This window comes from Taudactylus pleione, unplaced genomic scaffold (genome assembly GCF_031769625.1).
Source record: "Taudactylus pleione unplaced genomic scaffold, aTauple2 ptg000066l, whole genome shotgun sequence".
NCBI lineage: Eukaryota > Metazoa > Chordata > Amphibia > Anura > Myobatrachidae > Taudactylus > Taudactylus pleione.
The window spans coordinates 13,000,271-13,026,793 of NW_028284468.1; the positions used below are offsets into that span (position 1 = coordinate 13,000,271).

The window sequence follows — 26,523 nt, forward strand, 5'->3', positions numbered from 1 at the left end:
CTCGTCAGTGGCTCCAGCTTGACAGCTGATCGGCTGTCAGAAGGAGGGGGACAGACGCCCAGCACCACTACCTGTGAGGCGATGCTGGCATATAAAGTCAGCTGTACAGAGGGACCGGGCTTCAAGGAGGTGGTGAGAAATCTTTTAATGGAGCAGACTTACACTTAGCAGCCACGGTTACTCTGCAGTTTACACCACATCAAATAGAGAGGCCATTTAACGGGACGAGCAGCCTCCTGGCTGCCCCACAGCTAACAGACTGTGATAAGGGGATGTGCAGCTGACAAGGAGAGAGGGATGACCTCAGCCAGTGTGAGGATAATCCTTCAGTGTGGAATTCCTGAGGCAGCGTGGAGTATTCTAATAGCAGTGAGTAACTAACCCACTCTGTACCACCACACAATGACTGACCAGCTACTACAGTACAACGAAAACAGGAGGGCACATAGAGCTCTAAGGGATCTGTCAGTTGGGACAGTTATAAAATACCCCTGCATTACAATGTACTGTCATCAGGATATAGCTAGAATTGAAGCTTGGGGGAGCATGTTCTATATTTTTTGTAGTAACAGATGAGCAAAAGCTAAAAAGTAACTTATTTCAGCTGCAGCCATATAGGGAATATTCTATGCTATGTCAAAGTTTACAGCCTTATACTCTGGCTTCTGCATGTCTGGACTCTGAACATATGAGGTATCGTTAGCGTCCAGCTCTTAGGCTATTAATCCTTAATGAACTTTTAGCTATATAAGTGGATACCTATATGAAAGGGATACTTTGAGTGTTCACCTTGGATACTATTCATACAGGAGAATTGACGACCTGGACCAAATGTATTTAAGTTGTTAGTAGTGGTATATTCCAACACAGTTGAAGGCATATTTACCACCATATAGTATAACAGAAAAAGGACATTTTATTCTTCCGGATTCCAAGCCTAACTTAATTTATGGCGATAAACTGTGCATCTGCTTAAAACTGTACAATTTGTTACAATCCTTTAATGTACAATTTAGAAAACCACATATATGCTTTCATTGTATTGATTTTACAATTTGCTACAATGTTCAGTTAATATTTATGTATACTTATATGTACATGAAACTGTGTATGATTTTATCTCTGAGTGTAAAGGAAGTATTTATTGCCATATTATATTGTTGACACAAAGATTTTAAACCTATAATTATAGTGAATTTTATTCCTGGAGGAGTCTGACAGTCCTTGGATCTACGTGACCGAAGAAGAACAGGTCATATATATATAGATATGTATGTGATGTTACACTAATATTAGATGTCATTTCAATCTTCATACACAAACATCACATTACACTATCAGGACCTTATTGGTATTATAGTGTATCACATGGCTTACCCAGGCAAGCCTTATTTAATTAGCTTGTGTGGAGGCACTGGATTAATGATAATATAAAAGGTACACCGCTTAGAGGAATGCTAAGAGTGGGTACATTAGGAGTAACAATGGTGTTAGTAACCTGGTGACCCTTTAGAGGGTAAAGGAGGGTTACACAAACGAAGGGAAAATGGCCGCGGCAGCCATTTTCCAGTCGGTTTTACAGCGCCGGATCCCCGCACCGATGTGGGACTCCGGAGAGGTAAGTAATACTATGGGTGCAAGGTGTGCGGGGCCCCTCTGGACCTAGGGGTCCGTGTGTCCCACACACCCTGCACCCATTATAGATACGTCCCTGCAGGGAATCTCTGCTGTTTTCCAACCGCAAGTTGCTGTATATGTACCTGTGCTCACACAGCGATTATCATCTCTGCTGTTGTGTTTCTGCAAATACAAATATCTACCTTGCACAAGTGTGTGTGTATGTATATATATATATATATATATATATATATATATATATCCACGCTGTTTATTTCTGGAAGTACAAAACCTGGAATAGGTATGTATGACCGCTGGAATTTAGGTCGGCGGTTGAAAGCCCGATGCTGGCAGCCCTATATGTGAAGATCCCGACAGCGGAGGTAAGTATGCTATCTCTACCCCTTTCCCCCCCTAACCTCCCTAGGGGTGCCTAAACTTAACCCCCTCTCCCCACACCCTAAAATTAACCCCCTGGAGGGGTTCCTAACCCTAACCTCCCACCGGGGGGTGCCAAACCCTAACCCCCCCTTCCCCTAGCCTAACCCTCCTGTGGGGGTGCCTAAGCCTAAGTCCCCCCGGGAGTCCCTAAACCTAACCCCCCCTACCACAACTAAGAGGTCCCAATGCCCGGGTTACCTTCATTCGGTAGGATTTCAGCGGGTGGATAATGATGGGCATCGGGATTTCGTCTTCGTCATCATTATTCCCATGCCGGGATTTGACAGTTGGGAAGCCGGCAGTCGGCATTTCGACCGCTGGCTTCCTGACTACATACCTAAAGCCTTAGTAAATGCTATTCTGCTAATTACCAACTTTGAGCTATAGTATTTCTGCCATTCAATATATATGTTGTGTTGGATTCTGTGCTGCTGCTGTATCTGCAAACCGTTCAATTTATATACTGTGTTGGATTCTGTGTTGCTGTTACACCTACAAGCCTTGCTATTGTGGACAATTGTTGCTGACTGCTAATTCACCTGTTCGCTATCCAAACAGTCTGTCCTTCAATTAACCCTGTTGATGCTGGTTATGGTTCTGCAATTACCCTGACCTTGCGACTGCCTAAGTACAGGTAATTTTATTCAACTCTATGGGAACAACAGGTTGCTGTTATAGGCAGAAGATCTCAGTAGGAGGCTCTAGGTGTCTTATACATATGCAGGGGTGTTTCATAACAAAAGAATGTCATAAGATGTTGGATAATTTTAGAAGTATATGTAGGAATTGCAGCAGAATCCCAGAAAATCGTATCTATGGTGCTATGTAATGGACAAGTCAAATGTTCCCATGAGGAGTACTGATGGAAGTGAAAAGAGAGAGGTGATGGAAATCTAAATAGACCAAGATTATTATGAACAACCATATTACCCAGAAGAACTAAACAATTCAGTAGTAAGGACTGAGACATATGGAAAAAAAACATGTTTATTGAATTGGCTACCACAGCCACATGGAGCAATGCGTTCTGTGTAGTACCATCTATGCATGTAGGAGAGGCATATCAAGCTTGTTTTATTTGCATTCCAGTTTCTTTATGTGTAATAAACAAAACAGGGTTGTTGCAGGGACTCAATGCGACATGTACAGACAAACCATACTTTTTTCTAGGACAGGCAGATCCACATGATAATTCTATAAGGTGTCATGTTAGGAAGTATAAAATAGAATTACAACCCAGTGTCATGTTGGGATATCACTCATGAGCCACAAATTCATAATTTAGGAGACAATTGTGTTGTGATCTCACCAACACGGTACATACTGTGTGTTATATGTTTACAGTATGCCAAAAGGTGTATTTGTGTAATATAGCAATTTTCCTGGACACTCATTAGGACTATGGGCCTAATTCAGAAGTGTACGTAAACCCAATGGTTAGAGATCTGTGCAGGATCTGTACCGCACATGTCCAGGTCTCTTCAGTGACTATGGTCGCAGTGCCCCTAACTTTCAACATGATTGACATGCTTCAGCCATTTGGGGGCAGGAACAGGACAGCATTGGGCTGCACTCCTGAAATTGGGGGTGTCTGCCTCATTTTCTGGCAGTGCCGAGGCCAGTGTCTGTATCTTCTGATGCATATTTAGACCAATTTGAGTAACCTGAGTGTAACTCAGATGGCCAATCTTCATGCAAGTGATCTGATGCTATAATTGTCTCCCTGGCAGTGAAGTGTGATGAGGTAAATAGCTGGGGAGGCACTGGCTAGTATCAGAGCCAGATTTACACATACGTACTGTATATGAACCTGAGAGTTCATCCAGGCAATATACAAAGGTGCAGCAGAATACAGTGCTGGAAATTTGGTGTGTTTTGATCAGGGATGTATGGAAAAGGTAGGCAGGGGAGGCAGTGCCTCACCTGTCATACACTTTTTACTCCAGAGTTTTGACTCTAAAAATGTTTTGAATAATACAAAGAAGATATTTATAACATTTTTTTTTAATCTTTCTTATAGTTTTTATAGTCAAAACTCTGGAGTATAACAGCAAAGAAAAAGGAACCAAGTTCCGAAAAAATATTGTTCGGTAAACAAGTGTCCTGTCGAAGCCAGATAATTGGCTGAGACAGAATCGGTTTAAATTAAATCTGCACAACGCCATTTTGCGAATGACAATGAGACGCCATTTTGCAAATGGTCACCCAGCGCCATTTTAGCGAATCTCGCCCATTATAAGTACATACGGCGATGCTATTATTTAGCGTCGTACGAGTCCCACGCAATAGAAAGATGTTAAAAGTCCTCATTAGACAAATACAGACCGTCACTAAAACATATAAAATGATCAACCCTGCAAAACATGTACCATGGTGTACTCCACAAACACGTAGTCACACAATGCTAACTAGCATCTTTTCCCACTACCCCAATGATCCACTGTGTCTTTGCAGATTTCCGGTATCATCGGTGAGGAGATCGCAACATGTGTCTGCAAACTATGGACCATAGAGAGTTAAACATTAAAATGTACTCTGTAATGCAGCCAGCTTAGATTTATTATGCTGCTGGAAAAAGGACACAAAGGGCTGTTGGAGGCTGGATTGTGACCATACGAACTGACCTATGAACTATACTGTAACAGAAGAACCAGGAAGAAGAACCAATGGAATCATGCCAATCTGTTCTATTGTATTGCCTATCTCTGTAAGGGTATATATGTGAGCTCTCTGAAACTGGATCTCAGTCTTCTTGCTTTGCTGTTGACGGAGGTTTCTTCTTTGATGCTGGGATCTGGATCCAGAGCGCATGCGTACGTAACGACTGTACCTTGGGGCTGTATAATTTATTTGCACTAATTGTATTTAGATCACAGCATGCAACTATCTATTTTATGTTGAATAATAACTTTTTGTGTTTTTATAACCACAATCAAAGTCTGAAAGCAATTATTTCTTGTGCGACTCATAACGCTAAACAGCGACAATTATTTTAGAGTGTATAGGTATGTAGGAATCGATAGGTAGGAATCAATAGTTGGGGGCTTGCAGGGTGAAATCACGCTACCAGTCATACGGTAACACATGGTCAGCGATCTCTCAGCAAAAGGGTGGAGGCGCCTTAGCAGGAAAGAATGCATTGTGCCTTCGAAAATCTGCTACCACTTTGTTGCTGAGAGTCCACGACCCGTTATTGTGTGGTTCAAGGAGCACTGATTAGAATCCAGGGACAATGGAGGAAAAAGTTTGTTTTCCTTCGTTGATAGAATTTAATGTTAAACGGGGAAATCGCACAATAGCGTAAGGGTAATAATATATTTGGTGTAGTAGTCGCATTATTGTGTATGCGACTAGTCGCCCAATAGCATATACGTATTTCCTGTATTGCTGCCACGTGTTTCAAACAAAGCCGTTGAGATTGCATTGTTATATTGATAGATAGCATTGTTGTAAATACCTTGATCAGTGTTGCCATAATGTGGGAAAACGTTTATTTTTCTGTGCAGGAAAAGGGTGTATAGCAGTGAACATTTGTTGATAGGGGTAACATGTTCCCTAGTTAAGGGTATCGTAGGAACCTTAAGTGCTAGGCACCTGGTGTCGGCCTAGTGGCTCGGTAGTAGATACCGCAGTCTATACACATAAGCAGGTGTAGTTGTTGTCCTTGTTGTAGGTATCGGCTCTCAGTGTGATTGCAGTATTCAGTGATCACTTAGGGTTATTTGAGCATTGTAATTGAACCGCACAGTTGTGGCAATTTGTGATTGTGAACTGAGTAAAGGGTGGATGAAATTACTGGAAAGGGTAGGTGTTATTGGAATACCTAAATGCTAGCAGTTGAAAGGTAGTCAAAAAGGGATTAGGTGCGTGGAAGCAGCCTGGTTATTCTTCCATAGGTGTGTGTGCGCATCCTGCTAATATCGTCCACAAGTAAGTGAAAGTAGCCTTGAAGTTCTTTCACCGGTCTAAATCTCTATTGAAAAGCTTAGGGTTCCCCCAGAATGGGAGCCAAGCAAACGGTAGAGATGTTAGATGATGTGCTGCTGTTGGAATTGCTGCTTGGGTCGGCACGGCACATTATGCATACTAGGTATGGTGCTTATGCAACTAGGTACTGTGATGTATGGTTTAAAATGACGAGGAAGAGTGTTAGACCGTTCCCCAGAATTGGCAGCTTTGATAAGGAGGTATTGAACAATGTCCGATATAGCATCTGTATGGTGCACTCTTGAATGAAAAAGAAATATAACAAGTGTTTAAAGTTGTGGCAGCATGAGGGAGATGCATGGCTTAAAAGTGTGCATGCGACGCAAACTAGCATCACGGGCACAATACAGGAGAGTGCACATGCGGCAGTAAAGAGCGGTGCGTCCACACCTCAGAATAGCGTGCACGCACGGCAAGGTAGCGTTGCGGAAGATATTGCCCGTGGTTCACGTGCACCACTACCGCCCTATGCTGATGGGGGTGGAGGTACAGTCGATGTAAAAACCCATAAAAGTGTAACAAGTAACTTGTACCCTCTCTTGAGTAATCAAAAAAGAAAATGCTTATGATGCGGATGATGAACCTGTTGTTATGTCTGCCATTTCCCATGCTGTACACATGTTAGTTGCTCCATCACAACAAACATGAGTGGTGGCCCCATCTTCATAAGTGATAGTGCAGGAAGTGTTAACATCCACTGCACTTGTAGAGGAGGTTGTTAACCACATACGTAGCAGTAATAGACTAAATCCCCAGCCAGTTAACAAGGTCAAAGGTAGCAGTGTTGCCGGTCTGCATCCCATCCGGACAGTAACTGTTCCAAATGGGAATGCGGATGCGAACGGTGTAGTGCCCACAAGGGAGGTAGCAATGCATTGTCCTTGGACAAGAGCTGAGCTAACTTCCATAATGAATGATTTCCCTGACCATAAAAAGGAATTAGCGAAATGCCAAAGATTTTTGAAAAATTTGGGTAATGCTCACGAGCTAACCAATAAAGATTGGCAAGTGATGTTAGGGGCTTGTCTTCCACACAATACCAACATGAAAAAGTTTATCACGGATTGTGTATTGGATGGAGATGGTCCCTTAACAGACGAAGATAACCAAGGTAACATTACCCGCATAATAACTCAATTGGGTGTATATTTTCCAGTAGTAGTTAACTGGAGTGAAATTTTCACCACAAAACAAAAAGAGAGTGAATCTGCAGAGGATCATTGTAACTGAGCTCTGCAGGCTATCACCCAGTACACTGGGATAGAGGATATTAAAGATAGCACTCATCACAGGGGAATGATCATCACAGTACTTATGGATGGTCTAAAAGACAATCTAAAGACCCGAGTTCAGACCTCACTACCTGGCTAGAGAGGAGTTACTGTAGACACACTCATGGAATCCGCTATTGAACATGATAAAAACAACCTCAAAAAGTGAGAGACCCAGAGCGAGAAGCTAATGGCTGTTAGTATTCAAGCTCTAGAAGGAATGAATGTAACATCACAGCCACCAGACACACATGCACCTGCACAGCTACATGCCCTCACCAATCCTGCACCACCACCACAGCCCTAACCCACTTATCACACACAGCCTCAAAACCCATACTATCCACAACCACCATATTACCCTCAAAAGCCTTATCCACACCCACAATCTTTCCCTATCTCTCAATCCACACAGCAACCCTTTCACCCACCCCACTCATGAAGGTGCTTTAACTGCAACCAAATGGGACATGTAAGTAGAAACTGTAAGGTGAAGAAGGTAGGACCCCCTAACCAGGGAGTACCTGGATATTCACATAAGGGATATACACAGAGTACAGAAAATTTCCAACAGTCACCAGCTCCAATTGTGGCCTTAAATGCTGTATTGGAGAATGAAAGTCAATGCTAGGGTTCAGGTCATACCTGTAGTGTACAGATAGTCAGGTTAACGGGAAGTACTAGGGAAGAACTGGTGATGATGGTTGATGTAGCTGGTACTAAACATACTTTTCTTGTAGACACAGGGGCGACCAGATCAGTGATAAAATTTCCCGCTAATTTACAGGTCACTAGCGAGACAGTACAGCAATGCGTGTAACGGGTAAAGTGCAAAATTATCCCGTAACTAAATCAACAGAGGTTACTATCGGGCCATTGCATACCAGGCATTCTTTTCTCCTGGCAGCAGCAGCTCCTACTAACCTACTAGGAAGGGATTTGTTATGTAAGATGGGATGTGTTATATATTGTACCCCTGATGGTATATTTCTAGATATCCCAGAGACAGTTGCACACGAGGTGAGGGATATGTTGGACACTCCCCAAAGGATAATGTATCACTCTACTGGTTCAGGTAAAAACCCATCTCAGGTAGATCAAATGTTATCCCAAATTCCAGATTCACGTTAGACCAAGGATGGACAGGACACTGGATTAATGGCAAATGTAGCTCCCGTAATGGTAAATCTAAAAAGTGGTAGGCAATCTCCAAAAATTCCCCAATACCCATTAAAACAAGAGGTAGCGTTAGGGGTTTATCCCATAATTGAGCGGTTATTACAGCAGGGAATTTTAGTCCAAACAGCAAGTGTAGCCAACAGTCCCATCTTTCCTGTGAAGAAGAGTGGTGGGAGGGGTTATAGGCTGGTACAAGACCTTATAGGTGTTAATAAGGTAGTAGAGAGCTAATTTCCCGTAGTGCCAAATCCAGCTGTCATTCTTATGCAGATCCCACCAAATGCAACCCATTTCACTGTCATTGACCTCTGTTCTGCTTTCTTCTCTGTACCTCTTCATCCTGACTGTCAGTACCTATTCGCTTTTACATACAGGGGTATACAATACACATGGACACGTTTGCCCCAGGGTTTCATAGACAGACCCAGTATCTTCTCCCAGGCCTTACACGACTGTTTACAATCTTTTCAACCTGCTAATGGATCTGTTCTAATACAATATGTGGATGATTTATTGTTATGTTCTGATTCATTTATGTCATGTTTAAATTATACTAAACTTTTATTGCTTCATCTCTCGCAAACAGGACACAAGGTAGCTAAGGACAAACTACAGACATGCCAGTCTAGGGTTAAATACTTGGGACATTGCCTAACCCAGGGGTTACGACATCTGACAAATGACAGAATCCAAGCAATACAGACCATGACGCTGCTGCAGAACCAACAGCAAATTCTTACCTTCTTGGGAATGTGTTGATACTGCAGAATGTAGATCCCAGGTTTTTCTATTTTGGCCTTGCCATTACAAGACTTATGGCCTGATTCAGACCTGGTCACGAGCGCTGAGCCCTCGCAACTGGCTCGATGGTGGCCCACAGCACATGCGCACGATGCTCCGGGTCTCGCACCAAAGGGGGAGAGCTGTCGATGTTGAGTGACCGCTTGCCCCCTTTGGTGGGTGGCCGGGGGGGTGGTTGCCCAAATGGAGGCGTTCCCATGAGAACGCCTGCTGTTTGGGGTTGGCCCCACTGACATCACGAGTGATGTCAGTGGAGAGATTCTGTCTCTATTAGAGCCAAAATCTCTCTGGGGCTTGTGGCCACGAGACCCTACCACAAGGGTCTCATCGCAAGCCCAATGGTCGCAATGGTCTTGACCATCACGACCATCATCATGGCTGCTCACTATAGCTGTGAGTGGTCACGCACAGCTATGCGAGTGGCCAAGAGGCCGCTCCCAAAAAAATATAGCCCGGCCCTGATTCAGAGCGAGTGCTCTGTAAGAGCGAGTGGCTCTGAATCGGGTCCTTAGTCTCTTCCTCAAAGCCCGATCGTGTCATACACACAGAGGAATCATAGCAGGCTTTCCTTAATCTTAAGAACAAGAGCACCTGCATTGGGAATACCTGATTATGAAAAACCTTTTGATTTGTATTGTACGGAAGCTGATGGTTGTGCAGCAGGTGTCCTCACACAATAACATGATGATGCCAGTAGGCCCGTAGTAGACTACAGTGCACAATTGGACACCATGGCAAGATCACTCCCAATGTGTTTAAGTGTAGCAGCAACTACTCTATTGGTCAGTAAGAGTGAGGATGTGGTACTAGGCCATGATATGATTATCTATACTCCCCTTGCTGTATCTGCTTTGCTAAACTCTGCCCAAACCAGACATGTCTCCTCAGCTAGGTTCACAAAATTGGGAATAGCCCTAATAGCACCTGCAAACATCAACATCAAAAGGTGCAGTACGTTAAGTCCAGCTACGTATTTACCATATGTGCAACATGATGCATAAAGGGTGGATAGAGGTGAGTCACTGGAGAAAGGTGAGTTCTGCAGGTATATTGATGCACATGATTGTATGGAATATCTGAATCAAACCTTTACTGCAAGACCTGACATACGGGATACACCTTTAGAAAATGTAGATGTGACATTTTACACTGATGGGAGTTGTCATAGATAAACTGACACTGGAGAGTTATGCACAGGTTATGCTGTGGTAAATGATGAGGACATTATAGAAGCCGAACTTTTAGGCCTGCCACACTCGGCCCAAGTGGCAGAACTTGTGGCATTAAGGAGAGAGTGTGAGTTAGCAGAAGGTAAATCTGCTACTATCTACACTGACTCTATTTATGCCTTTGGGGTGGTACATGATTTTAGCAGTCTATGGCATCTGAGAAAGTTTATGACAGCAGCAGGCACACCAATTGCACATTCCAGGCATATAAAAGGACTACTGATGGCAATCCAATTGCCTAAGGCAGTGGCGGTAATTAAGTGTAAAGCCCATACATGTGAGGATGATCCGGTGTCACTGGGCAACAACAGATCAGATGAAGCTGTAAAATGGGCTGCAGGGTTAAAAATGAATGTACCAACTGAAGAAATGATGACTTTTCAAACAACTGACATACTGAAATTAATTGAGATGCAAAATTTGGGAAAACGATCCCTACCAAACCATCCCACATTCCTCTGACCGACATTCCTTTTCAGGTAATACAAATTGATTTAATCCAATTACCACCCTGCAGGAATCTCAAGTATGTATTAGTGTGCACTGATGTGTTTTCTAATTGGGTTGAGGCATATCCAGCTGCCACTAATACTGCTGCGTTTACTGCCAAGAAAATTGTTCAGGAGTTTGTATGCAGATACGGTATCCCTAAAATTATTGAGAGTGATAGGGGTACTCATTTCACAGGTGATGTTTTCCAAAATACGTGTAAGCTGATGGGTATTAATAGTAGACTTCAAGTCAGTGCCAAGGTGGAGAGGATGAACGGGACTATTAAAAACAAATTAAGTAAAATCACGTTGGACACTGGACTGGGGTGGCCAGAAACACTACCACTTGTCCTTTATAGTATCAGGACAACTCCTAGACCCCCTCTCAATCTGTCCCCCTTTGAAATACTATTTGGTAGACAACCTCTTTTGATTATAAGCCCACAGGAGGACTTGAAAAGTAACAACGAGGTAACTGCAAGGTATCTTATAACAATGAGTAAACCGTTAAAACAGCAACAGCAGAAATTGAAATTGTTGTCACATGATATGTCTGAAACTGTCATGATATTGAACCTGGAGAATTTGTTATGAAATTTCTTGTGTTCAGGTTGTTTGACTGATTGGTGGGAAGGTCCGTATCAGGTGTTGCTGATGAATACAACTTCATTGAAGGTGGCGGAGAGAGATACCTTGATCCATTCCACTCACTGTAAGAAGGTCAACCAACTGGTGGAGAAACAAGGCTGAATCGAGGCAGATAACGTAGACCTGTCAATTGCGAGTCTGGTTCAGAAAGGTTAAAGGTTACAATGAGATACCTGAGCTAAGGAAATTTGTAGAACCTTGTTTTCATCAATGGATTGGTCTGCTGTGGTTATCTTTGTGTTTTCTCCCAGAGTCATCATTATCTTGGGTTGTTTCGGGATCTCTGGTTTCTGTGACGGAAGATATAGGATGGAGAGGGGAGCTGATGGTGATATCAATGGAGTAGAGTCGGGAGAAGGAGCAATACACAAGGGTGGTATCTGACCAAACCCAGTACAGTAATTGTTAAGATATCTGCTATTCTGGATACTCTGAGACAGTGTGAAGGTCTGTTGTCTGAGGATTATTGTATGTGTGAGTTCTGTGGGTCTGTAGTCAATGAGAGATGCATTCAACAGTACCATCCTTAGTATAACCAGTATTGAGGTGGGTATCCTTTAGAGGATTATCATACTATGGTGGGCAAAGTTTTAAACTAAACCGACTGTTGGGTGTGCTCTCACGTGCCCCAAGGACAGCATAATGTAGGATTAGTGCCATTTCCATTAAATGTCTCTGAGATTTTAGAATTACAAAAAGGGAAGACACTGGATGGAAAATGTCTTAACACCAAACCACCCCACTTTAAACTCCACCAGTACCAGGCAGATAAAACACTTTTATGTTTAAACATCACCAACTCCAATGAACCAGGAAGTTGGGAGGTGACTGGGAACAACCAGACGATGACCTTCTCACTAAGAGCTGATCATGAGCCTATGAATTATGAACTGCTATGCACAATTAGGTAGGGTGGAAGACACTTCCGGTTTAAATATACACTAAGTAACACCAAAGAAATGGTTGGCAGAATACCTGAAGGGTACTGTGCTAGGGTTATACAACCAGAAACATGTATTAGCCAGATGGGAGAACCTGAGATAGGATCATTTGTTAGGGAAATGTGTTGGATGATCATGATGCATTCTATTCCTTATGTTCTCCCCGACGATGTATATTTTATATGTGGAAGGAAAGCGTATAAGTGGCTCTCTCCGAGTTCCAAAGGTTTGTGTTATTTGGGAAGAGTACTTCCAGAGGTTATGACCCTTACACATGGTGAGATGCTTGGTATTCATAAAAACACACCATCACCATATCTTCACACACAGTATGAACACAGAGACAAAACAAATATGATACCTGGTGACGTGCATAAAGCCACACAGTTAATTAGTGAGACAACTGGCTTTCAAGTTTTGGTAGCATTGGATCCCACCAGGATCGCTCGGGGTACACTAAATTTTAGATGTATCCAAGATCTTGCTAAATTAATAGATAATATCACCGAGATGTATGATGACACATTCAGGTACACAGGTAAGGAGTTGCAAGCTTACAAGAAAGAACTCGTGCAACATAGACTAGTGTTAAATTACTTAACAGCTGTCACTGGAGGGTATTGCGTAACATTGGCCACTCAATTTGGTGTAAAATGTTGCACTTACATTACAAACGATACCAGCAATCGATAATAGACTGGAAGATGGATGAAATTCTGCAGTTAAAATGGGAATTTTGAAAGAACCATAATGCTTTAGTGGCTGAAGTAGAGTAGAAGGTAGAGGAATGGGTTTCTTGGTTGAACCCAGTGAAATTGTTCTCAGGTCTAGAAGAGTTGGTCTAGGAAATGATTGCGAGCATAGGCAAACTCCTGATCCTTATATTGTTTGTTATCTTAGTAAATGGCATATGTAAAAAAAGGGGCAAAAAAAACCAAAAGAAAAGACTCTTATGATTTAATAGAAAGTGAGATTAGTTGGTGCACACCTGGAACCATGAATGTACGGCTAACATCAAAATTAAAACTTAACTTTTATTTGGAGGTTTATAAATTGCATGAAAAATAGATTAAAATCAATAAAGTAGTGAAAAAGATGGAAAATAAAGTGATAGAAAAATCATAACCTCTGTGTCTCTTATTTGTGTTTTTAATAATTATTGTTTGTGTTTGTATGTCAGTATGTTTATTCTGATTTAAAAGGGAAAAACCCCATTGCATTATATTTCCTTCAGAATATTATTATTATTATTATTATTATTATTATTATTATTATTATTATTATTATTATTATTATTATTATTATTATTATGTTACATATAGCAACAATATAGACTCCATTGAATAATGTGGCAATTGTCTCAAAATTTGTTATATTGCTTGGGAAATCTCAGCTATCCCAGGCAACACTGTTGCAATCTTCTGTTTTTATTGAGATATATACTGATTCTTCAAGCAAATTTCTTTACTGATCTTCTAGTATTGTGGAGATATATCATTGCTCATATTGTTAAAATATCATGTATAGCCTCCTGTTCTGAATGGATGGCTACCATAAGTCACAGTGTGTGGATTTCCAGCTGCTGTTTATTCCTGCACATTTCAGAATCCCTAGTTAGCATGACAGTTTCTCCTGCCTCTATTGTGTCTAACAGCTTTGTCAGGCTTTCGGCATGGTTCACATTTGGGACTCCTGCTGATATAGTGTGTCCCTCTGCAATTACTCTCTGCTGTTATTGCAGTGAGAGTTACCTTGCGGTCAGCTAGCCGATGCTCACGTGGGGCTGACAAGCACCTGCAGTCTCAATTCAATTAGCACTACACACTCTGCCAATACATTGCATTCACTCTATGTTATTTTTCACAAATATTGACATATTTCAACTGACACATTTGTTTTTCAATTTTCACATAAGGAGACACAGTAAGTGCAACTGCCTATGCACATTTCACCGGAAGTTCGGCTTCGTCAGGGCAAACAGAGCCACACATGTTACTGGGTTTAAATACCCTATTCCCTAGTTACCATTGTCAAGGGGTGTGTCTGAGATTTAATTGGATCTAGAAGGTTTCTTAGGAGAATTAATTTCTTTTATATTTTTAATTTCAGTGTACGTGATTCTTTTGCAAATTCACATAATATATATTGGGAAATAATATTCCCTATTGTGTCTAGAATAAAAGGAAATCTAAAAATATGTTAAAATTAGTACTCCAGAAGATATACTGTTTAGCCCTAAGGCAAAGAACAAAAAATGAATGGGAAAATCATGTTCTCTAGTATAAAATAAATGTAGACTATATGAAAAATATATATATGTTAATTATTAGGAGTTATAAACTGTTTCATATGACAACAAAAGTGAATACATTGTAACATATATAGGAAAGATAATACTTGGAAAATGTCCCACTATTAATGTTTTACTAATATTTAAAACTAATATTGAGAATTGATAAATTGATATAATAGTGCAGAAATTGAAAAGAAATACATATTCAATAGAGTCCTAACAATGTGTATTATAGGGTGAAAAATTATTTATATTAATAATAATTTCTTACATAAAATATTTAAAATATGAATAAAATATTAATAATATTAATATTAAACATAATAAGTGAACAAATTATCATATATAAAAGTAAAATCGTGCATAAAGAACATTAATGTGAAAAAGAGAATATTAATGTGGTCAAAATCAAAAAATTAATTCATATGTTTAATTACTGAAGTGTGAGAAAAACTGTGCATATTAAATGGATGTATGCATGTAAATGTGCACACATATGTATGTATATACATGCATACACATATACATACATGCACAACTATGTTACATGTCCTCACCCTATTATGGTGAATAATAATCCTCTGTATCTGGTGCAAAATAATATAATATTATGAATATGTACACTAAATTAATCTATACAAATGTTTGCATACATCTTAAATGGGAATACTGATTCTATATTGGTTTCCAAATGTACTCTTAGTACATGAGTCCTCACTCCATCCCAATCCTTTATGTTAGTGGGTATTTATTAAATGTTGTTGTCAATCATACTTCTGTTCTTGTTGTACAACTATCCTCTTTATATACATATTTAGAGATCATAAATCCTAACATATTATTGTTAAATGGCATCTTAAATGATATGTTTGGTAATGATTGTTTTAGGTTAGGGATCTAGTTAGATCTTATTTGATTGATAACCTCTAGGTCTTGGAGGTGTTCTCTGATCCTTATTTTAGTAATTCTACCTAATTCAAAAAGACCATATAATTATTGTTTTCATTTAGTCCTTTTGGAATAATTGTGTCCATCATAAAGATCATCTTTGTCTCCCACTGTGGTAATTTCTTCATTAAGTCACCCCCTCTTATGCCCAAATGTATTTTCTCCAACCCATAGGGCTTAAGATGTTTGGGATTGCTACCATGTTTTGCCAGAAAATGCCGGGCAACACTAGTTAGTTGTTTAAATTTGTCTTGATCTATTCCAGCATTTCTAATGTTGCCCACATGTTCTAATATTCTCTGTTTCAGTTTTCTACTGGTCATTCCTATGTATTTTTTCTTGCAGTCACATTCCAGGCAGTATATAACTCCTTGTGTATCACAGTTTATATATCCCTGAATTTTATTCAGTTGATGGAATTTGTCTGTGAAATTGGTGGTATTCCTCAACCGCATGCTTTACATCGTCCACATGAATAGCTCCCATTAATTTTCTCTTTTCTCCTTTTATCTCTCTGAAAATGACTTTGTACCAATTTATCTTTCAAGCTGGGTAATTTTCTCCAGCTAATATTAACTTGATTTCCTATTTCTTTTGCCAATATTTCATCTGTCAATAGGACATGCCAGTGTCTTTCCAGAGTTGTACGAATTTATTTCCATTGATTACAGTATGTTCCTATGAATCTGACTTTATTGTCAGTATTCTGTTTGATTTTAGGTGTTAACAAATCTTTTCTCTCTTTTTCTTTTGCATACTTATATGATTTCCTGATGTTCCTCTTACTATATCTTCTTTTCAAAAGGCGTTACTCTAGTTCTTTGGATCTCACATTGAAGGTTTGTATATCCGAACAGTTCCTCCTTGTCCTAAGCATCTCTCCTTTTGGAATGTTTTCCCGGATTGCCAGAAGATGAGAGCTTTCATAATGTAGAGTACTGTTTGTTGCCATAGATTTTCGGAAAATGTCTGTAGAGATTCCTCCTAGTTCTGTAGTTTTAATGATCAAATCCAAAAATGTTATTTGATTTTGACTCATTTCAATTGTTAGTTTCAAGTTCAAAGACTTGTTATTTAGTCTTTCAATGAATTCTAGGAATAGATGTTGTGGCCCCTCCCAAAAAATGAGGAGGTCATCTATATATCTATACCAAGCATTGATATGCTTGGTATAATATTCCAACTCTTCATTGAAGACACACTCTTTCTCCCACCACCCGAGGTACAGATTGGCATACGTCGGTGCACATGTAGTGCCTATCACTGCACCTCGGGTCTGTAGGAAAAATTGGTCATTGAACACAAAATAATTTTTTGTTAGGATAAATTCCAGTAGTTCACATATAAATGCATTGTGATAATTCTCTCTTTCCATTTTGAGAAAGTATTCAATAGCACATATTCCTATATCATGGTTTATGCTTATATATAGTGATTCTACGTCGCATGTGCATATCCAGCTCTCATTGGTTACATTTAGATCTTCAATTTTCTTCAAGACATCAATGTTGTCTCTTATGTACGATGGTAACTCAATGACAAATTTACGTAAATACGTGTCCACATATATGCTGGCATTTTCCGTTAAACATCCCATTCCAGACACTATTGGCCTACCTGGTGGTTGTTTGTCATTTTTATGAATTTTGGGGAGAGCATAGATGGTCGGGATTTGGGGGTTTTCTACCCAAAGGAAATCATACTCCACTTTATCAATGATGTTTCTGTCTCTTGCGTCTTTTATGATCTTGTGGAATTGTTTTTGATAATTTGATGTGGGATTGAAAATAAGTTTTTCATAACATTTCCTATCATTTAACTGTCTATACATCTCCTTAAGATATTCTTTCCGGGGCCAAAGGACTATATTCCCCCCTTGTCTGATGGTTTAATTACTATTTCATCCCAGGTCTCAATTTCTTTAAGGGCCTTCCGTTCTTCTTGATTTAAATTATTTTGCTTTTGACAATACTTTTTGTTTTCCATCATTTTATCCAAATCTTTGGATACTAAATTATGATATATTTGTACTTGTGGACAGATGTTTTGGGGCTGTACAAATTTAGATTTCTTTCTCAATTTGCTTTTTTTGCTATCTGTGATGGCTGAACTAACTGATTCTTCTCCCAGTTCTTCCAGAGCTCTTAAAGCTTCTTGTTCCAAATCAACTAATTCTCTGTTTATGATTTCACTACTGCTTATGTATTCCTCTGTTTTTTTACTAAAGAATTTTTTCAAAAGCAGTTTCCTCGTAAACAGGTGTAGATCTTTCTCAATGTCAAATCTATTGAAATCCCTTGATGGACAGAAAGTAAGGCCCTTTTTTAATACATTAATCTGGGTTGGAGATAGAACCTTATCTGATAGGTTTATAATTTGTAAAGTGTCCATCTCTAATATTTTTTGTGTGTTTTGTATTTCTTCTTCATCAATTTCTCTTCCCACTCTCTTTTGTTTCTCTTTCTTAGGTTTCTTGATCCCCCTTCTTGTTTTTTGCCAGGTCCGTCTGTTGCATTGTAGCCCCTCCTAAAAAACGTTTGTCCCATTGTTTACTACCAGAGGCTTCTATTGTTTCTCCTTCAGAGGATTCCATTTCTGATGTTGTGTAATTGGATGATTCTCGTCGTTCTTGTCTCGTTGTTCTATTATTCCATTTGAATATTTTGTTGTTTCTATCTTTTATTAATTTTTCAAATTCGTCTATATCTTTTTTATATTTCTCATACATCTTCCTAAAATTGTCCTGACTCTCATATTCTTTTAGTTTTTCACTTGTTTTTTTAATATCATTAGAGATTTCATCCAATTTTCTTACATCATGTTTAATCAGAATATTTATCAGATCTTTTGAACATTTTAATAAAGATGTTTCCCATTCCTTTTGCACATCTATTTCAAATGCAGGGAGGATTCTAGGACTTAGTCCTCTTGGTACTAAATTGTGTTTCAAATAGTTATCAAATGTGATTTTGTTCCATACTGTTTTGGTTTGTTTATACAATAAGTTTTTTAATGTTATAAGATCTCCTGTCCAATTATTCATACACTGTGTTTGATTTTCATGTATTGAGTCTCAAAACATGGAATTCATTTCTTCATTCCAGCGATCTCTCCTTATATCTAGATCTTTACTCAGACTAAAGGTGGCCATTTTATATTATTATTAGAAGGTTGTTTCAATCTTTATTATTTATCTGATTCTAATGCCTTACTATATTTATATGTTCGTGCTGGAAAAAAGAATACTGTGACAGCCACAGTCTTAATAGTTGAAAAACAATGGGAATAGTTCCTCACAGAATTTACATTATGTTCATGTATTTATTCATTTGTATTTACATGAAAAACAAAACCAGGTCCCATTGTTTTTTAATTGGCATATGTGTCAGGTGTGTTCCTACTGTGTTGAAATGTGAAAAATGTAGAGATAAGGTGAATCAAAGGAATGAAATTATGATGGTGGTCAGTAGTAACAATATGAATACTGAGGTAAATGTAGGACTGCATTACAACCCTGAACAAGAAGGTACCATCATATGATGTACAAGATTTAGACATGCATGAAATGTGTTATTAAAATGTTATTATAAAACATCTTAAAATAATGTAAGTCCCTATTCCCCCTCAAGACTTTCTTTATAGGATTGGTGCATCCCCACATCTTTCCCATGATCTCCCAAGATCCACGGTGTGCATATAAGGGTAGTTTTATGTCCCTCCCAAAGACACATTATTGATGGTTTAAGAACCACCTGGTGCCATCCTATAATATAACATTAAATAATATGTCATAATGTAAGCCTAAATTAATTTTAAAATCAGAGTATGTAAGCATGTTGTTTGCTATCAAAGGGTGGACTGTCAAAGCTGGATAATTGGCTGAGCCAGAATCGGTTTAAAATTAAATCTGCATGACACCATTTTGCGAATAGCAATAAGACGCCATTTTGCGACTGGCCATCCAGCGCCATTTTAGCAAATCTCGTCCATTATAAGTACATACGGCGATGCTATTATTTAGCGTCGTGCGAGTCCCACGCAATAGAAATATGTTAAAAGTCCTCAATAAACAAATACAGACCGTCACTAAAACATATAAAATGATCAACCCTGCAAAACACGTACCATGGTGTACTCCTCAAACACGTAGTCACACAATGCTAACTAGCGTCTTTTCCCACTACCCCCATACTTACACACTGCACACTTACATAATTCCCTAGCATTAAAGTGTAATATTCAAGGTTTATTCAGTATTAGTAATTTGTGAAATAAATGTTATTTGATATCTAAAGTTTAGTACATGGTAAGCAGACTGTGTTTGGTGTCGTTCTGATCCACTGTGTCTTTGCAGATTTCCGGTATCATCGGTGAGGAGATCGCAACATGTGTCTGCAAACTATGGACCATAGAATGTTAAACATTAAAATGTACTCTGTAATGTAGCCAGCTTAGATTTATTATGCAGCGGGAAAAAGGACACAAAGGGCTGTTGGAGGCTGGATTGTGACCATAAGAACTAACCTTTGAACTATACTGTAACAGAAGAACCAGGAAGAAGAACCAATGGAATTATGCCAACCTGTTCTATTGTATTGCCTATCTCTGTAAGGGTATATATGTGCGCTCTCTGAAGCTGGATCTCAGTCTTCTTGCTTTGCTGTTGACGGAGGTTTCTTCTTTGATGCCGGGATCTGGATCCAGACAGCATGCCTATGTAACGACTGTACTTTCGGTCTGTATAATTTATTTGCGCTAATTGTATTAAGATCACATCGTGTAACTATCTGTTTTATGTTGAATAATAACTTTTTGTGCTTTGGAACCACAATCAAAGTCTGAAAGCAATTATTTCTTGTGCGACTCATAACGCTAAATTGCGACAATTATTTTAGAGTGTATAGGTAGGTAGGAATCGTTAGTCCAAATGTGAAGGCTGCTGCTCACCACTCCCGAAAACACACAATTGTGAAGTAGTTAAAAGCAGGTGGAAAGAGCGCTGCACACACAAAGGTCACTGCAGAGGTTATAACATAAATAAATATTTAATTAATCTTTTCAAATATTTACCAATATAAAATATAGCAATATTAGACGATGATAATCTGAATTGCATGCAGTCTATTCATAAAAAGCAATCATGGATATCCACATAGTGTATATAAATAGTAAATAAAATGAAAAGACAGGTGGAAAAACAACTAAAATGTTCCACTAGGATGCAACAATGTAACTGCTATAGATCGTAGTAGAGATATATGCTGTCCAAAAGTTGAATAATGCAAAAAGAGTCAGTACTTGTATAAGAACAGTAATTATACGTGTAGCACTGAAAAATAGTAATGACGGCACTAGGCTGGATAGAAGATGGTTCCCAACAGCATGGATAACAGATATTCCAATATATCCCTGTAGATGCATATTAATCAGTATAGAAAAGAAGCTATGTAGCCAGCAGATCCGTGTCTGGCAGCACAGTGAGAACACCGCTCCTGCTAGCCAAGTAAGTACTGTGGCTATCTGCCTCACGGCTGTGTCTTTCCACCAGCCCTGTTGTAGAGCACCACGGTTAGAGTTCAAGCTTGGCTGCGGCTGGAGGGTTTGGCATGCACTAAGCCAATGTAGGGATGGTGTGGCCACAGTTCAAGAGTGGTAGTGGAAGAATCCAAATTGAAAGGCTAAATCAGAAGTGCAGTCCTGGAGTATTCCTAAGTATGAAGGAAAGGCTCTGCCTCACCTCACCGCACATCACTGCTCCCTGGTCGGAGTGTCCAGCTTTTAGTATGTACAATGCTAAGGTTATAAATAGAGATGTGCGGGTCCTGTTCCCAGAGAACCGACAACAACCAAATTCATAGGTACAGAGTTCAGAATCACTTTGGGGTTCCGAGTTGAACTGAGTCCCGGTTCAGTTCGGAACTCAGAGGGAGGGGGCGCTGTGAGCCCTTTAGCCTTGGACAAATCCTGGGGGGCACAATCAGTGTGATCACTCCCCCCCACAGGCAGAGGAGACTGCTGCTGCTCAGCGGCAGCAGTGAGTAGTGGGCCTAATTCAGGTTGGATCACACGTCTACGTTTGTACGCAGCCGGTCGAAGTTTGTGCTCTGCGCACCGAGACTTATGCGCCCATATCTTGTGCGTGCGGCGATGCCGTGCGTGGTTGGAAAGGGAGTGAGGCCTAATTAACATAGGCCACACCCCCTACATGAAGTTATTTGGGGTCATACCCGCATGGCATGCCTCCCGTGTAACATCAGGCTGGGGGCGAGCCCAGCACTCCGTCCCTAGATAGACTTCCCTCAGCCCTCTCTCTGCACTGAATGGATGCCGCGTGCATGAACGCAGCATCTATTCAGCTTCTACAGGGTCAGGCACCACGGCACAGCTGTCGCGGTGGGGGTGCCCAAGCTCCCGACCACCCGCGGGACACTTTGACATAAGAGTGGAACAGCGGGACATTGCCCGAAATGTGGAACTATCCCGCTGAAATCGGGATGTTGGGAGGGGTGTGCCCTCTATGGGGTGGCACCACTGTTTGACTGCACTGGTCAAACATGCCTCGCGGCGGCCCTGGCTATGTGCATACGTATGCATCACAGTGCACGTGTGCAAACCGGCCGCTTCGATCGGGAAGCAATTGCAGTGAGCATGCAGTCCAATAGCATATTGATTGACATGAAGTGAATGTTTAGGGGTGGAGAGGGGGTTGGTCGGCGTATCGTTTGAACGCCATTACAGAGGCATGCATAATTAAGCCCCTGTGATTGTATAGGCTGGCAGAGATCTAGATGGCGACAGGAAGTTTAGCAGTCTGTGAAGTAGGATCAGGTCAAACACAACTGTGTGAATTGTTCCGATGTTACTTGGTGTTACTGATTTTTTCGTGACTTGCAGATGCAGGTCATGGAAAGTGGGCAGCTTTATACAGTGATGGGCATCTTGGTATAGTGCTGCGATGGCCGTGCTATTGTAATCATTAGCATATTTTCACAGCAAGTGGGTGCATGCAAACGCAGCCGTGTGATCCAACCTGAATTAGGCCCAGTCTCCCACTGCAGCCCAGCACACAGCAACATGTGCTCTGCTGCTGACAGGCAAGAGGGATGGTGGGGCATCCAACAAGCCTGGGCCCGGGTAATTAGTACTTGATCCCCCTATCTTAGCGCCTCTGCCCCTCAATGCTACTCTCACTAATAAATCAAGAACTAACTGATGTCAGAAATAGAATGCCACAGAACAGGGATGTAGTAGATTTCCTATTACTCAGGGCAGGGATTGGATGTGAACATTTTAAAAGGAATGTGATACTTCAATATTTCAGACAATTATGATTCAATGAAAATAATAAAAAGAGCTATAGAATCTAGTAAGTAGTAGGATTGCAATTGGAATATTTTTGGAAAATTTGGACTAGGGTTTTCTAAATAGTTTACTCAAATCCCACACTACATAATGATGGGACTGATAATAATCTTTAAAGTTTATATAAGTATTCAGTGCTTGCCTACTATTGTGCAAGGCTTTAAGAGAATAAGTAAGTCAACTGCAAAAAACCAGCGCGCTCGTAATGGTAATGCATAAAGCTGACTCTCCAAAGACTGTCACTTACACAGTACATGTGTGAGACAATAAACATGAAAACAGACACACAAGAATAATACACATATTACTCTCCCTCCTATTCTACAGTACTTATACTTTCCACACACTAGAAACACAATGTAATGTCAGCAAGTCATGTGTCTCAGTCTACAGTATTACTGAAGTTTCTCTACCCTGTCACAATCTCTTTTTACCAGCCCCAGATGGGATAGTGCGCTCCACACTGTCAATAATGGGTCTCAGGCTGGCAAAATGCATCCAGGGCAGGTACTGTACACTTAAAACTTTAATTTTCTTATCCAATCACAATGCCCTAACTCAGGGTTGCCTACCCTCCCGATTCGGGCGGGAGCCTCCCGATAAACGGGTGCAGCTCCCGCCCCCCCGGAAAGTCAGGCAAGCCTCCCGCATGCCGCCGATCCCCTGTCTCCCCCCCGCCAGTACCTGATAAACCCCCTTCAGCGGGGGGCCGCTGATGCGATTCGCGTAATTTTGTCCCCGCCCCCTGCTTCACAATGCCTGTATTTCGGCATTGTGTAGCGGGGGCGGGGCCAAAATGACACGATCGCGTGGCCCCGCCCCCTGTCACACCCGGAAACTGCCTTCAGCCCGTCGGGCCACGCCCCCTTTTGCCGGCCACGCCCCCTGTTCTGCCGATCTGGCTGCTCCCTCCCGGAAGGAGCAGCCAGATAGTCGGCAAGTATGCCCTAACTGCAATATACAAATTGAACAAAACAATAAGGTATTAAAGAAAACCATTTGATTATGACGAATAATAAGTGTTAATTACATACTAAGGGGTGGGCTGATGATGCAAAATCAAATATTTCTGTATTTCCTCAATGATCATGTATTTTAATGAATGTGTTAAGGCTGATTCTTTGCAGTAACACCTGATGTTACAGGGTGAAATGCACCAAAACACTTGACCCATATTCAATTAGTTGTGAAATGTCTGAAACTTTTCGCCTATTGTACTTTCCACCGCATTTGCCTATTTGAGACGTGAATTTGCGGCATGTTCGTCCCCGCGATTCGCCCTATTCACTTACAGAACAGACGAAAATGAAAATAGGCAAATGCATAACAGGCTGAAAGTACTGAATAGATTGGGGAAATCATTCTGTACCCCAAAATAAGATGCACTGACACTGGAAATCATTACAGATGTGTACTATTAGCCCTAGTAAATGTACTTTGTGTCCTTAAGTTGTGTTAAAATCTTTCTAGAAGCATTATTTGTAAAAGTGGTGAAGAATGATATAAAACAGTGTTTTTTGTGGACAATAAATAGTCCTGTAAATTTTGGGGTACTTGAAAATGGGTGCTAGCATTTTTATATGTCTCTAAAGGCAGTTTTAAATGTAAAAGATCCACCTGCTGAATGCACCTGCAATCCTAAAAACACCTGACCTATCCATACAGCTCCCCCCCCCAAGAGACCTATTTTTCATTCTTGTCCCCCATTTTTTTAATTTTTGCCCCAAGAATGGCATGTCTTTTTTGGGGTGTTCTAAGGTTTTTTTTGTTTTTTTTGGCTGATTTGTCCTTTGGGGGGGGGTGGCGAATGAATTCCCCACATTTGCACCCCAAAATAGTGATTTTGCACTTTTTTCCGCCTGCCATTCATTCTGCCTGTTTCAGTGGATTGAGTTTCCGCTTAGGCGAATTGGTCCCGGAATTGAATATGGAGATAAGATGCAAACAGGCGAAAATCGGCAATAGGTGAAACTTTTTTGCTGATCGTGGCTTTTCGCCTCTAATTGAGTTGCACTGCGCACATGGCCCGATGGTTACCACCAAAAGATGCAGAACCAATTTGGATGCAAAGAGAAGTAATTTCGATGGCCATTTATGGCTGATAACAGAGGAGATGTCTAGCCAGACGCAGGAGTGCCGTGGGCATGTCGCGGTCAGCAATTGCATTTTTTATCCCATTTGCATTGGCACCGGTGGCTTTGTCCAGACATACATACTGCAAATCCGTAGGGCTGGAGCAATCTCTGATGGTGCTACCAATGGTGCATCTTAGTGCTGCATGGTGCATCTTAGTGCTGCATAGGTCAGCTGTGGCATTAGCATAAAGACAAATGCAAAATATGCGTTAGTGGCTCCAATAGTGGGCACCTGGCTCTGAATCAGACCCTCAGTATATATGAAATTATGATTCATAATGGATCCTGGCCTTGCAGATTATAGGAAATGGAAAACAAATGATATTATGAAAGTCCTCAAGTAACAAACTTACCAGTGTCAGCAGGTTACTATCAAGATGGACCACGGACCCCCAGATATACTCATAAGAATTATATGATCAGGATCTGTTATGTTGAAAAGGTGCTCACACAATGTAGTCTATAAACTATGACAGCAACCTAGTTTTTAGAGTACATAACGTACAACCCTAGACCTCGCAAGTCACTCCCTCATACCATGTATTAACAAAGCATGTATATACTGTAGCTCAGGGCATAATTGTGAAACACCTTTCTATGAATTGAGTACATTAAATGCATGGTATTTTGCCCTGAAGGTAGAATTGTTATTAAATTCTCTCTGTATTGACCTAAAGCACTGTGAACAGGTTATGGATGACAGAGCCGTAACTAGACTTTTTGGTGCCCTGGCCAATTATCCAATTTTGTGAACCAATCACAAGAATCATCACTCTGGAGAACACTGGTGCCTTTATGTTCGCATGCTAAAATTTCTTTGTCAAGAATCATAAGGTCGGCGTTGACCTGTTGGATCATCAATAGCATCAGGTCGAAGCTGCATTGATTTATTATAGAGCAACATTGTTTACAAAAATCTTTATTAGTCCGACCAATAGTCGGTTGGTTTCGAATACGAAAACCTCTTGGTATTAATTTTATCTTGTGGTACTGGGAGAGTGTAACTCTGTGTAGGTTAAGCTCAACCTGTCTTTTTTTCAGTTTAACGAGGTCTGAAAAGACTTCATTTGGTGTATCCGAGTCAAACTTCAGAGATTCAGTGTTGGAAAAAAGAATCTTTGACACATCTTCATCAGGAAAATGTATTCTTCCCAACAAATCACCGGCATCAAGATCCGTC

The 26,523-nt window shown here is 40.5% G+C and overlaps 1 protein-coding gene across 2 annotated transcripts in view; it reads right to left on the reverse strand.

Moving 5' to 3' along the window:
* Window positions 1-26,523, reverse strand: part of LOC148534450 (alpha-1,4-N-acetylglucosaminyltransferase-like) — a 118,969-nt gene that overhangs the window by 76,485 nt on the left and 15,961 nt on the right. Inside the window, exon 1 of one of the 2 annotated variants that reach the window (XM_088466869.1) lies at window positions 25,697-25,796. The exons of the other annotated variant lie outside the window; for it this stretch is intronic. The gene's annotated coding sequence lies outside the window, so the exon portion shown is untranslated. Of the gene's footprint in view, window positions 1-25,696; window positions 25,797-26,523 lie in introns of those variants that run through there. 2 annotated transcript variants of the gene reach the window in all.